Source organism: Pseudophryne corroboree, chromosome 2 (assembly GCF_028390025.1).
Source record: "Pseudophryne corroboree isolate aPseCor3 chromosome 2, aPseCor3.hap2, whole genome shotgun sequence".
Taxonomy (NCBI): domain Eukaryota; kingdom Metazoa; phylum Chordata; class Amphibia; order Anura; family Myobatrachidae; genus Pseudophryne; species Pseudophryne corroboree.
This window is the reverse complement of record NC_086445.1, coordinates 583,244,416-583,257,962: the sequence shown is the minus strand read 5'-3', so window position 1 is coordinate 583,257,962 and position 13,547 is coordinate 583,244,416.

Genomic DNA, 13,547 nt, shown 5'->3' with positions numbered 1-13,547 from the left:
TTTTTTTAACTGGAAAGTCTATGTTCTTACTGGGTCTTATTCCTGCTATGTATCATATGTTTATCTTGGTAATCGATATGTTTACCAGTTACTTAATTTTTTCTTTTTGATTGTTCCCTTTGTTAAAGTTTGAACAGTGGCTCCCTACCGTTCCCCATTCTTTTTTTTTGTTCTGTACTCTTCCCATTATAAATAAATTCAATAAAAATATACTGTACTTCTATTATACAAAATACATGCACAGTGTGCGCAGTGTCTGTCTGGGCCTTTCCATCTCTAGTCGACAAATGGGCATTAAATTGTGGTGCAGGAGGAGGTTTGGGGTAAAGTTATGGCTGCTTTGGTGGTCTGGAGGAAAAAAAATGTGATGGGCCAACCAATAATGTGCCTAGAGGTGGTCTGAGCCTAAATTCTCTCCTGAAAACACACACACACATATGTATTAAGAAAGGAGTGTGTAGCGTGCAGTTTCTGTCTGGGCCCCATTGGCGTTTCTATCATGGCCCCTGGGTCCTGGGGAGGGGGGGGGCATGCTGCACTAATGTTTTTTAAATAATTACCTTTTGGAGTCCTGCGATGGGTGCTGCAGCAGGTACAGCTGCTTCAGCCATGGCAAAAATCCCACCAAAAATGGCCGCCCCGCATGCACAGTTCAAAATTTGTCTCCGGACCATGGTGGGCGACTTTTCTGGAGACCTGTGCAAGCACAGTAGACTCCGGCACATTGCCGGAGCATACGATGCCATGGAGAGGAGGGGGCCCATCCGGAGTCTGCACACGGGCCCCCTCCTCTCTTAAAATGCCCCTGCTGGGCCTTCTCCTATCTAGCCAGCAGTGCAAAGACTCTGGACACTTGGGTCGCTGGGATACCCTACCGATGTTCCAGGGTCTAGTGCGCATGTGCAGGTCTCTGGGGAAATTGCGCGGTTGCCAGTTTCCTGGTAATTTTCATACTGTGCATGCACAAAACGCCAGGAAAATGGCTGCACACCGTTTTTCCACTGATTTAGGCAATGCAGCTGCTACCAGCAGGCATATACATAGAGGTAAGCATGAACCCCCATTAGCACTTGCTAAGGGGGTTATGACATCTGTCCTGTATTTAGCTGTTTCTGACTGTAACACTTACACCACCTACAGTATATAGAGTGGTACAGTCCCAATTGCCTTCCTGGCTTTGCTGAGTGCCCACTGGGTTGTAGTATTATGCGTATGCGTAGATAGCCATCAAACACACATATTAGTTTGCAGCCTGTTGCTGGCAGGAGTAGGTTGCCAAGATGGTAGACGCTGCCAAGATGGTGGACACTGCTGGACCTTGTCTGCCAGGTAAGTCATGGTACATAGTGGTGGTATATTCAAAAGTATCATTGTATTTGACATTGTTCTTAAATTGGGCCTTAAAAGCGCTGATATTTGCACACAACATGATACAAATAGTTATGCAGCTCCCAGTGTAACCCTGTAAACAGGTATAGGGTTATTTCCAGAACCTTCTATAGTTAATGTCACAGATTTCAAGCAATAAAAGTTGCAGCGTAAACCCTCCCTCCACCCCCCCCCCCACTTTCCTTCCTTCAACCCAGCTCATATATATATATATATATATATATATGTGTGTGTGTATATATATATAGTACTCTACACACACACACACACACACACACACACACACACACACACACACACACACACACACACACACACACACACACACACACACACACACACACACACACACATTCTGTGTCCAAAGAGCTGCTCTTCCAGTATGTTAGATGAAACTATAAACCATAAGATAAGCCTTCTGTAACATAAAAGTAAATCACAGCCCTTCATTTTGCCATGTGCACACCGCTGACTGAGAGCACTGTCTCTGCTTGCCTCAGTAGCAACACACCTGGCTTCACAGACCAGCATCGTCCCAGTTCCTATTTTCATTTCTGAAGTTTCATTGTACAGCTGCTATGGGTTATTTTTAAGCAATAGCTACAGTACTGTAAGTTTCAGTTAAATCCTACTGAAAGAGAATACAGTAATATTTATTCTAGTCCTGATTCTACTGTATTTTAAAATATTAACTTCATCTAAAACTTCTTAGAAAGTATTGATGTTGACTGTGGGTTTTCTTAATTAAAGTAATTCTGGGGGTAATTCTGAGTTGATCGCAGCAGCAAGTTTGTTAGCAATTGGGCAAAAACATGGGGGTCAGTCCGAGTTGTTCGCTCGTTATTTTTTTTTTCGCAACGGAGCGATTAGTCGCGAATGCGCATGCGTAATGTCCGCAGTGCGACTGCGCCAAGTAAATTTGCTATGCAGTTAGGAATTTTACTCACGGTTTTTTCTTCGTTCTGGTGATCGTAATGTGATTGACAGGAAGTGGGTGTTTCTGGGCGGAAACTGGCCGTTTTATGGGTGTGTGCGAAAAAAACGCTACCGTTTCTGGGAAAAACGCGGGAGTGGCTGGAGAAACGGAGGAGTGTCTGGGCGAACGCTGGGTGTGTTTGTGACGTCAAACCAGGAACGACAAGCACTGAACTGATCGCAGATGCCGAGTAAGTTTGAAGCTACTCAGAAACTGCTAAGAGGTGTGTAATCGCAATTTTGAGAATCTTTCGTTCGCAATTTTAAGAAGCTAAGATTCACTCCCAGTAGGCGGCGGCTTAGCGTGTGTAAAGCTGCTAAAAGCAGCTTGCGAGCGAACAACTCGGAATGAGGGCCCATGTGCACTGCAGGGGGGCAGATATAACATGTGCAGAGAGAGTTAGATTTGGGTGGGTTATTTTGTTTCTGTGCAGGGTAAATACTGGCTGCTTTATTTTTACACTGCAATTTAGATTTCAGTTTGAATACACCCCACCCAAATCTCTCTCTGCACATGTTATATCTGCCTCCCCTGCAGTGCACATGGGGGGTCATTCCGAGTTGTTCGCTCGTTATTTTTTTCTCGCAACGGAGCGATTAGTCGCTAATGCGCATGCGCAATGTCCGCAGTGCGACTGCGCCAAGTAAATTTGCTATGCAGTTAGGAATTTTACTCACGGCATTACAAGGTTTTTTCTTCGTTTTGGTGATCGTAATGTGATTGACAGGAAGTGGGTGTTTCTGGGCGAAAACTGGCCGTTTTATGGGAGTGTGTGAAAAAACGCTACCGTTTCTGGGAAAAACGCGGGAGTGGCTGGAGAAATGGAGGAGTGTCTGGGCGAACGCTGGGTGTGTTTGTGACGTCAAACCAGGAACGACAAGCACTGAACTGATCGCACTGGAAGAGTAAGTCTCGAGCTACTCAGAAACTGCACAGAGAAGTCTTTTCGCAATATTGCGAATCTTTTGGTCGCAATTTCGATAAGCTAAGATTCACTCCCAGTAGGCGGCGGCTTAGCGTGTGCAAAGCTGCTAAAAGCAGCTTGCGAGCGAACAACTCGGAATGAGGGCCATGGTTTTGCCCAACTGCTAACAAATTTGCTGCTGCGATCAACTCAGAATTAGGCCCATTGTCATGTCAGCCTTGTGATGGTCTCTTTTAGACACTGAATAAATAAGAATAGTAAATAAAATAGGATTTCTAATGTACAGTACCTGAACAAGTGTTTCTATATTTTTAACTCTTGCTTCAATATCACTCTGTATAATTCCTTTATTCTCTCACTCTTCGATTATAATGACTTCACTAGTTTTTCCAGTGCTGGTTTTAATGGTTTCACTAAAGGCACACATAACTCACTGGCTACTTATAACATATACAGTACATATACTTATATATGACATAGGAAGTCTGGGACAAGACGAAACGAAGTCTGGGACAAGACGAAACGCATCAATAATCCTTTTGACCATTTTTTTTTGTCTAGAAACGACTTATTTGATTCAATCATCTTGAATCCTAATACACCAGTGCTGCAAGTAAGACATTTCCAGCCGGTACGCAGTACTGCCGGGCTGACCGCGGTGCTTGCAGCCCGCTGCAGTGCCGTGTGTGTGAGGGAAGGAGAGCTGCCAGCACGTGCTGCTCCTGTCCCTCAGTGATCATCCAGTTTACAGTGGCGGCGTGTCTATCATTATGAGAGACACCGATTCATGAGCCAATCAGAGGCACCGGTTCGTGAGCCTATCAGAGCTCGCTGACTGGCAGCTGTGGCTCCTGATTGGCTGCTGGTCCACGAGCTCTGATTGGCTCACAAACCAGCGCCTCATTTGAGAAACACGCTGCCACCAGAGAGTAGACTGAAGATCACTGAAGGGCAGGAGCGGCGCAGGCTGCGCTCTCCCCTCACATAGTAGAGGTGAGCGTTGGGAGGGGGGATGTATTTGGCACTGTGGGGACATAACTGGCACTATGGGGGCATATGTGGCACTGGGGGAAGCATATGTGCAATTGCACTGTGGGGACATAGCTGGCTCTATGGGGGTTTATGTGACATTGGAGGCATATGTGTACATTGCACTGGTGGGCATATGTGTATCTGTACTCTGGGGAAATACCTGGCACTATGGGTGCATATGGGGCACTATGGGGTCATATGTGGCACTGGGGGGGATGTGTACCTTGCACTGTGGGAACATATCTGGCACTATGGGGGCATATGTGTACCTTGCACTAGGGGGGGGGGCATATGTGTACCTGAACTATGGGGGCACATGTGGCACTGGGGGGGGGGCATATGTGTATCTGCACTGTGGGGACATATCTGGCACTATGCGGGCATATGTGGCACTGGGGGGGCATATGTGTATCTGCACTGTGGGGACATATCTGGCACTATGGGGGCATATGTGGCACTGTAGGCATAGGTGTACCTTGCACTGGAGGGGCATGTGTGTATCTGCACTATGGGGGCATTTCTGTCACTTTAGGGGCATATGTGTACCTTGCACTGGGGGGGGGGGCATATGTGTATCTGCATTGTGGGGACATATCTGGCACTGTGGAGGCATATGTGGCACTGGAGGCATATGTGTACCTTGCACTGGGGGGGGGGGCATATATGTATCTGGTACGGTGGGGGCAATTCTTGCAATGTGGGGGCATGTGTGTTTGTGCCACTATTTGGGACATATGTATATCTGGCATTGTGCTATTGGGGTCATATGTGTATCTGGTCCTCTGGTGAGTATTTACAATGTAATGCTATGTTCAGGGGCATAGCCAGAACTTAATGTGCCCCATAGCAACATTTTGAAGGGCCCCTATCCTGTTAATATTATGCCCCATAATAGTGCCCTAGTTCATTTTCTGAACCACAGTTGTGCCTAAGTTAATGTTATGTCCCGTAGTAGTGTGCTAGTATATTGTATGAACCACACAGTGGCATAACTCCCACCCCTGCAGCCACTGCAGAGGCTTGGAGGCGCAGGGCTGTGGGGGCGCCGCCACTGATTGCTGCTATGCTGTGAGTCTGGGAAGGAGCCGGATGGCGCAGTGCCCGCCTCTCCTGTGTCTCTCCTGGGTCTCCAGCGGTGGCAGCGTGTCTGTCAAATGAAGTGCCGGTTTGTGAGACAATCAGAGCTCGCGGATCGGCAGCCAATCTGGAGCCGCAGCTGCAGGTCCACAAGCTCTGATTGGCTCATGGACTGGCACTTAATTTGACAGACACGCCACCGGAGACACAGGACGGACACAGGAGAGGAACGCGCTGTGCCCTCTGGCTCTTTCCCGGACTGTACCACTACCCTTTTTCCGTCCCAGACAGCACAGCAGTGGGGGGAGGGTGTGTAGCTGGCACTGGGGGGGGGGGCACACACATATTTGGCACTGGGGGCATATGTGTAGCTGGCACTGGGGGGCATATGGGGCACAGGGGGCATATGTGTATCTGGCACTGGGGGCATATGTCTAACTGGTACTGTGGAGGCATATGTGGCACTGGAGGTTTCTGGCACTATGGGGGCATATTTTTATATGGCACTATGGGGGCATATTTTTATATGACACTGTGGGGGAATATCTGGCACTGGGGGCATATGTGGCACTGGGGGCACAGCATAACAATAAGCATTACCCCCCTGGTAACAAGCACGACACCCAGCCCATGAAATCCCTGGCAACAAGCATTACCCCCTAGCAACATGCATGACACCCAGTGCATGAAACCCCTGGCAACAAATATTACTCCCTGGCAACGAGCTTGACACCCAGCACATGATACCCCTGGCAACAAGCATAACACCTAGTGCATGAAACCCCTGGCAACGAGCATGACACCCTGAGCATGAAAACCCCTGCCACTGTGCATGGAACCAAGAGCATGAAACCCCTGGCAACAAGCAGGTAATTTAAAAGTAATTAGAAGCCTTACTGTAGGGCTTAATGTGTAATGGGCATTGCGGTGTGTGGCATAATGTATCACCAACATTGCGGTGTGTGGCAAAATGTATCACGGACATTGCGGCTTGTGGCATAATGTATTATGGACATTGCGGTGTGTATCATGATGTGTCACAGGCATTACGGTGTGTGGTATACTATATCACAGGCATTGTGGTATGTGGTATAATGTCTCAGGGTCATTACAGTGTGTGGCATAATGTATAACGGGCATTGCGGTGTGTGGCATAAGGTATAGCGGGCATTGCAGTAGGTGTCACAGGCATTACGGTGTGTGGTATACTATATCACGGGCATTGTGGTATGTGGTATAATGTCTCAGGGGTATTGCAGTGTGTGGCATAATGTATAACGGGCATTGCGGTGTGTGTCATAATATGTCACAGGCATGACGGTGTGTGGTGTACTGTATTACAGGCATTGTATGTGCTATAATGTCTCAGGGGCATTGCAGTGTGTAGCATAATGTATAATGGGCATTGCAATGTGTGGCATAATGTGTCACAGGCATTACGGTGTGTGGCATATTGTGTAATGGGCATTATTGTGTGTGGCATAATGTCTAAGGGCCATTGCAGTATTTGTCATAATGTATACTGGGCATTACTATAAGGTGGAAAAATGACAAATAATGTAAGGGGCATGAATCAGGAATATTTTTATTCCTGTTGTGGCCAACGTCTGAGCGTGCAGGTTGCAAAACTGGGTTATAAGGTAGTCTTTTCCTGCAATGCCACGCCCCTTTAAGCAAAGCCACACCCATTTAAGCAAGGCCATGCCCCCTTTTTGTGGCGCAGATTCATCACTTTACTAGTGGCAATTATGGGTAGAGGGGCGCCAGAGAATGTTTTGGCTTGGGGGAGAAAAATTTCTAGTTACGCCACATTAACCACAGTAGTGCTCTAATTCACATTATGTTACATTGAAGGGCTGCCTGTACACATTATGCAACATAGTATCCCCAATTCACATTATGATACAGTTCATATTATGCCACACTATAGTGCCTCCACTTTATACTGTGCCACATTACAGTGCTTTAGTTTATATTATGTAACAGTATAATGCCCTCCAGTTCATTTTATACCACATTACAATGAGCAGGTCCAGGGGACCAATATAAATAGATATAATGTAGCCCCAAAAGCAAAAGTTTGCAAGTGCCCCTATGTATCTAACAATAGTTAGAAATGTATACTGTACAACACATTTAATTTTGACAGGAAAGGTGGGCTCCTATCAGGTCTGGGCCCCATAGCAGCTGCACTACCTGCACCTATGGTAGCCACGCCCTTGGCTATGTTGAATATTTTATGTAGAGATATACTAGGGAACATTCCTGAAGATGTTCCCTGTGGGAGTAGGTTGACTCTATTTGCAGCCACACAAAGAATACCTACTTTCAAGGTCTGTATTCTGAGACACCTTCATTTAAATAAATATATATGGGATACCCTGCACTTGTGATGTAATATTTAACTTTTCTCCCAATATAGATGCCTTTATTGAAGGCATGGGAGTTGTGGCTGTCTGAGTCTGCACACCCCAGGATGCTTTGGGCATATGTGCAGCGTAAGTTAAGAGACAGGAGAAAGCTGCAAAAAGTAGAGAGGAGGAATGAGCCATGGAATAGCATGAGCCAACAGCAGGTCACATAACTTGGAAGCTGTTACAATGTGACTGAGGTGTGAGAAGTTAGAGAGGGTCCCTGAGGCAGAGGCGGAACTACCGGCAGTGCAGGCAGTGCACTGCACTGGGGCCCGCCTCTGTCCAGGGGCCCAAGCATGTAATGAGTCAAACTGACTCATTACATGCCGCTGTGCGCTGCAGGCAACCGCTGCCCGCAGCGCACAGCCGCCCGGAGATAGGAGCTGAGCAGCGGTACAGACGGGGGAAGGAGGAGGGAGCCGGAGGACGGAGCCGCAGCAGCGCTTTGTTACTGGTGGAGGCGCTGCTGCTGCTGCTCCTCTGCTTCCCTATAGGCTGTCTTCCGAGAACAGCCTATAGGGAAGCAGAGGGGCAGCAGCAGCAGCGCCTCCACCAGTAACAAAGCGCTGCTGCGGCTCCGTCCTCCGGCTCCCTCCTCCTCATTCTCTACTGCCCGGGAATCGTCGTCTGACGCAGCTGCACCGAGGAGCCTGAGGGTAAGTATAATTCTTCTTTCTTTCTTTCTTTCTTTCTTTCTTTCTTTCTTTCTTTCTTTCTTTCTTTCTTTCTTTCTTTCTTTCTTTCTTTTTCTTTCCTTCTTTCTTTCTTGTGCCTGCCTGCCGCAATGTGTAAAAAGGGGGGACTACCTGCCGCAATGTGTAAAAAGGGGGGACTGCCTGCCGCAATGTGTAAAAAGGGGGGACTGCCTGCCGCAATGTGTAAAAAGGGGGGACTACCTGCCGCAATGTGTAAAAAGGGGGGACTGCCTGCCGCACTGTGTAAAAAGGGGGGACTGCCTGCCGCAATGTGTAAAAAGGGGGGACTACCTGCCGCAATGTGTAAAAAGGGGGGACTGCCTGCCGCACTGTAAAAAGGGGGGACTGCCTGCCGCACTGTAAAAAGGGGGGACTACCTGCCGCAATGTGTAAAAAGGGGGGACTGCCTGCCGCAATGTGTAAAAAGGGGGGACTACCTGCCGCAATGTGTAAAAATGGGGGACTGCCTGCCGCTATGTGTAAAAAGGGGTAATCTGCCCGACGCAATGTGTAAAAATGGGGGACTGCCTGCCACTATGTGTAAAAAGGGGAATCTGCCTGCCGTAATGTGTAAAAATGGGGACGCTGTCTGCCGTAATGTGTAACAAGGGCACGCTGTCTGCCGTAATGTGTAAAAAGGGCACGCTGTCTGCCGTAATGTGTAACAAGGGCACGCGGTCTGCCGTTATGTGTAAAAAGGGGTAATCTGCCCGACGCTATGTGTAAAAATGGGGAATCTGCCTGCCGTAATGTGTAAAAAAGGGGGGCTGCCTGACGCTATGTGTAAAAATGGGGAATCTGCCTGCTGCTATGTGTAAAAAGGAGGAATCTGCCTGCCGTAATGTGTAAAAATGGGGACGCTGTCTGCCGTAATGTGTAACAAGGGTACGCTGTCTGCCGTAATGTGTAACAAGGGCACGCTGTCTACCGTAATGTGTAAAAAGGGCACGCTGTCTGCCGTAATGTGTAACAAGGGCACGCGGTCTGCCGTTATGTGTAAAAAGGGCACGCTGTCTGCCGTTATGTGTAAAAAGGGCACGCTGTCTGCTGTAATGTGTAAAAAGAGGAATCTGTTCGCTGTAAGGTGTAAAAGGGTCTCTACCTGGTGTAGTGGTGCTACTGTGCGGCGTAATTTGAATAATGGAGACTACTGTGTTGGTATTATTTTGTGGCCACACCCCTTCCCCACGAAGCCACGCCACTATGTATTTTTGCGCGCGCCTACGGCGCGCACTGCCCCCGGGGTGGACTTGGATGGGGGGGGGGGCCCAAAGCATTTTGTCGCACCTGGGCCCACCGCTTGCTTGTTCCGCCACTGCCCTGAGGTAACTGACAGGAGAGACATACCTGCTCTGAAGTGGCAGAAAATAAGAATTTACTTACCGATAATTCTATTTCTCATAGTCCGTAGTGGATGCTGGGGACTCCGAAAGGACCATGGGGAACAGCGGCTCCGCAGGAGACCGGGCACAAAAGTAAAAGCTTTAGGACTACCTGGTGTGCACTGGCTCCTCCCCCTATGACCCTCCTCCAAGCCTCAGTTAGGATACTGTGCCCGGACGAGCGTACACAATAAGGAAGGATTTTGAATCCCGGGTAAGACTCATACCAGCCACACCAATCACACCGTACAACTTGTGATCTGAACCCAGTTAACAGCATGATAACAGAGGAGCCTCTGAAAAGATGGCTCACAACAATAATAACCCGATTTTTGTAACAATAATTATGTACAAGTATTGCAGACAATCCGCACTTGGGATGGGCGCCCAGCATCCACTACGGACTATGAGAAATAGAATTATCGGTAAGTAAATTCTTATTTTCTCTGACGTCTTAGTGGATGCTGGGGACTCCGAAAGGACCATGGGGATTATACCAAAGCTCCCAAACGGGCGGGAGAGTGCGGATGACTCTGCAGCACCGAATGAGAGAACTCCAGGTCCTCCTCAGCCAGGGTATCAAATTTGTAGAATTTAGCAAACGTGTTTGCCCCTGACCAAGTAGCTGCTCGGCAAAGTTGTAAAGCCGAGACCCCTCGGGCAGCCGCCCAAGATGAGCCCACTTTCCTTGTGGAATGGGCTTTTACAGATTTTGGCTGTGGCAGGCCTGCCACAGAATGTGCAAGCTGAATTGTACTACAAATCCAACGAGCAATAGTCTGCTTAGAAGCAGGAGCACCCAGCTTGTTGGGTGCATACAGGATAAACAGCGAGTCAGATTTTCTGACTCCAGCCGTCCTGGAAACATATATTTTCAGGGCCCTGACTATGTCCAGCAACTTGGAATCCTCCAAGTCCCTAGTAGCCGCAGGCACCACAATAGGCTGGTTTAAGTGAAATGCTGAAACCACCTTAGGGAGAAATTGAGGACGAGTCCTCAATTCTGCCCTGTCCGTATGAAAAATTAGGTAAGGGCTTTTATAGGATAAAGCCGCCAATTCTGAAACACGCCTGGCTGAAGCCAGGGCTAACAGCATTACCACTTTCCATGTGAGATATTTTAAGTCCACAGTGGTGAGTGGTTCAAACCAATGTGATTTTAGGAACCCCAAAACTACATTGAGATCCCAAGGTGCCACTGGAGGCACAAAAGGAGGCTGTATATGCAGTACTCCCTTGACAAACGTCTGAACTTCAGGAACTGAAGCTAGTTCTTTTTGGAAGAATATTGACAGGGCCGAAATTTGAACCTTAATGGACCCTAATTTTAAGCCCATAGATAGTCCTGTTTGCAGGAAATGCAGGAAACGACCCAGTTGAAATTCCTCTGTAGGGGCCTTCCTGGGCCTTCCACCACGCAACATATTTACGCCAAATACGGTGATAATGTTGCACAGTTACATCCTTCCTGGCTTTGATCAGGGTAGGGATGACTTCATCCGGAATGCCTTTTTCCTTCAGGATCCGGCGTTCAACCGCCATGCCATCAAACGCAGCCGCGGTAAGTCTTGGAACAGACATGGTCCCTGCTGGAGCAGGTCCTTTCTTAGAGGTAGAGGCCACGGGTCTTCCGTGAGCATCTCTTGAAGTTCCGGGTACCAAGTCCTTCTTGGCCAATCCGGAGCCACGAGTATAGTCCTTACACCTCTCCTTCTTATGATTCTCAGTACCTTGGGTATGAGAGGCAGAGGAGGGAACATATACACTGACTGGTACACCCACGGTGTTACCAGAGCGTCCACAGCTGTTGCCTGAGGGTCCCTTGACCTGGCGCAATATCTGTCCAGTTTTTTGTTGAGGCGGGACGCCATCATGTCCACCTTTGGTTTTTCCCAACGGTTCACAATCATGTGGAAGACTTCTGGGTGAAGTCCCCACTCCCCCGAGTGGAGGTCGTGTCTGCTGAGGAAGTCTGCTTCCCAGTTGTCCACTCCCGGAATGAACACTGCTGACAGTGCTATCACATGATTTTCCGCCCAGCGAAGAATCCTTGCAACTTCCGTCATTGCCCTCCTGCTTCTTGTGCCGCCCTGTCTGTTTACGTGGGCGACTGCCGTGATGTTGTCCGACTGGATCAACACCGGCTGACCCTGAAGCAGAGGCCTTGCCTGACTTAGGGCATTGTAAATGGCCCTTAGTTCCAGGATATTTATGTGAAGTGACGTTTCCATGCTTGACCACAAGCCCTGGAAATTTCTTCCCTGTGTGACTGCTCCCCAGCCTCTCAGGCTGGCATCCGTGGTCACCAGGACCCAGTCCTGAATGCCGAATCTGCGGCCCTCTAGAAGATGAGCACTCTGTAACCACCACAGGAGAGACACCCTTGTCCTTGGAGACAGGGTTATCCGCTGATGCATTTGAAGATGCGATCCGGACCATTTGCCCAGCAGATCCCACTGAAAAGTTCTTGCGTGGAATCTGCCGAATGGAATCGCTTCGTAAGAAGCCACCATTTTTCCCAGGACCCTTGTGCATTGATGCACTGACACTTGGCCTGGTTTTAGGAGGTTCCTGACTAGGTCGGATAACTCCCTGGCTTTCTCCTCCGGGAGAAACACCTTTTTCTGTACTGTGTCCAGAATCATCCCTAGGAACAGCAGACGTGTCGTCGGAATCAGCTGCGATTTTGGAATATTTAGAATCCATCCGTGCTGTCGTAGTACTACTTGAGATAGTGCTACTCCGACCTCTAACTGTTCTCTGGACCTTGCCCTTATCAGGAGATCGTCCAAGTGAGGGATAATTAAGACGCCTTTTCTTCGAAGAAGAATCATCATTTCGGCCATTACCTTGGTAAAGACCCGGGGTGCCGTGGACAATCCAAACGGCAGCGTCTGAAACTGATAGTGACAGTTCTGTACCACAAACCTGAGGTACCCTTGGTGAGAAGGGCAAATTGGGACATGGAGGTAAGCATCCTTGATGTCCAGAGACACCATATAGTCCCCTTCTTCCAGGTTAGCTATCACTGCTCTGAGTGATTCCATCTTGAATTTGAACCTTTGTATGTAAGTGTTCAAGGATTTCAGATTTAAAATAGGTCTCACCGAGCCGTCCGGCTTCGGTACCACAAACAGCGTGGAATAATACCCCTTTCCCTGTTGTAGGAGGGGTACCTTGATTATCACCTGCTGGGAATACAGCTTGTGAATGGCTTCCAATACTGCCTCCCTGTCGGGGGGAGACGTTGGTAAAGCAGACTTCAGGAACAGGCGAGGGGGAGACGTCTCGAATTCCAATTTGTACCCCTGAGATACTACCTGCAGGATCCAGGGGTCCACTTGCGAGTGAGCCCACTGCGCACTGAAATTCTTGAGACGGGCCCCCACCGTGCCTGAGTCCGCTTGTAAGGCCCCAGCGTCATGCTGAGGACTTGGCAGAAGCGGGGGAGGGCTTCTGTTCGTGGGAAGAGGCTGTCTGCTGCAGTCTTTTTCCCCTTCCTCTGCCCCGGGGCAGATATGAGTGGCCTTTTGCCCGCTTGCCCTTATGGGGATGAAAGGACTGAGCCTGAAAAGACGGTGTCTTTTTCTGCTGAGAGGTGACCTGGGGTAAAAAGGTGGATTTCCCAGCCGTTGCCCTGGCCACCAGGTCCGATAG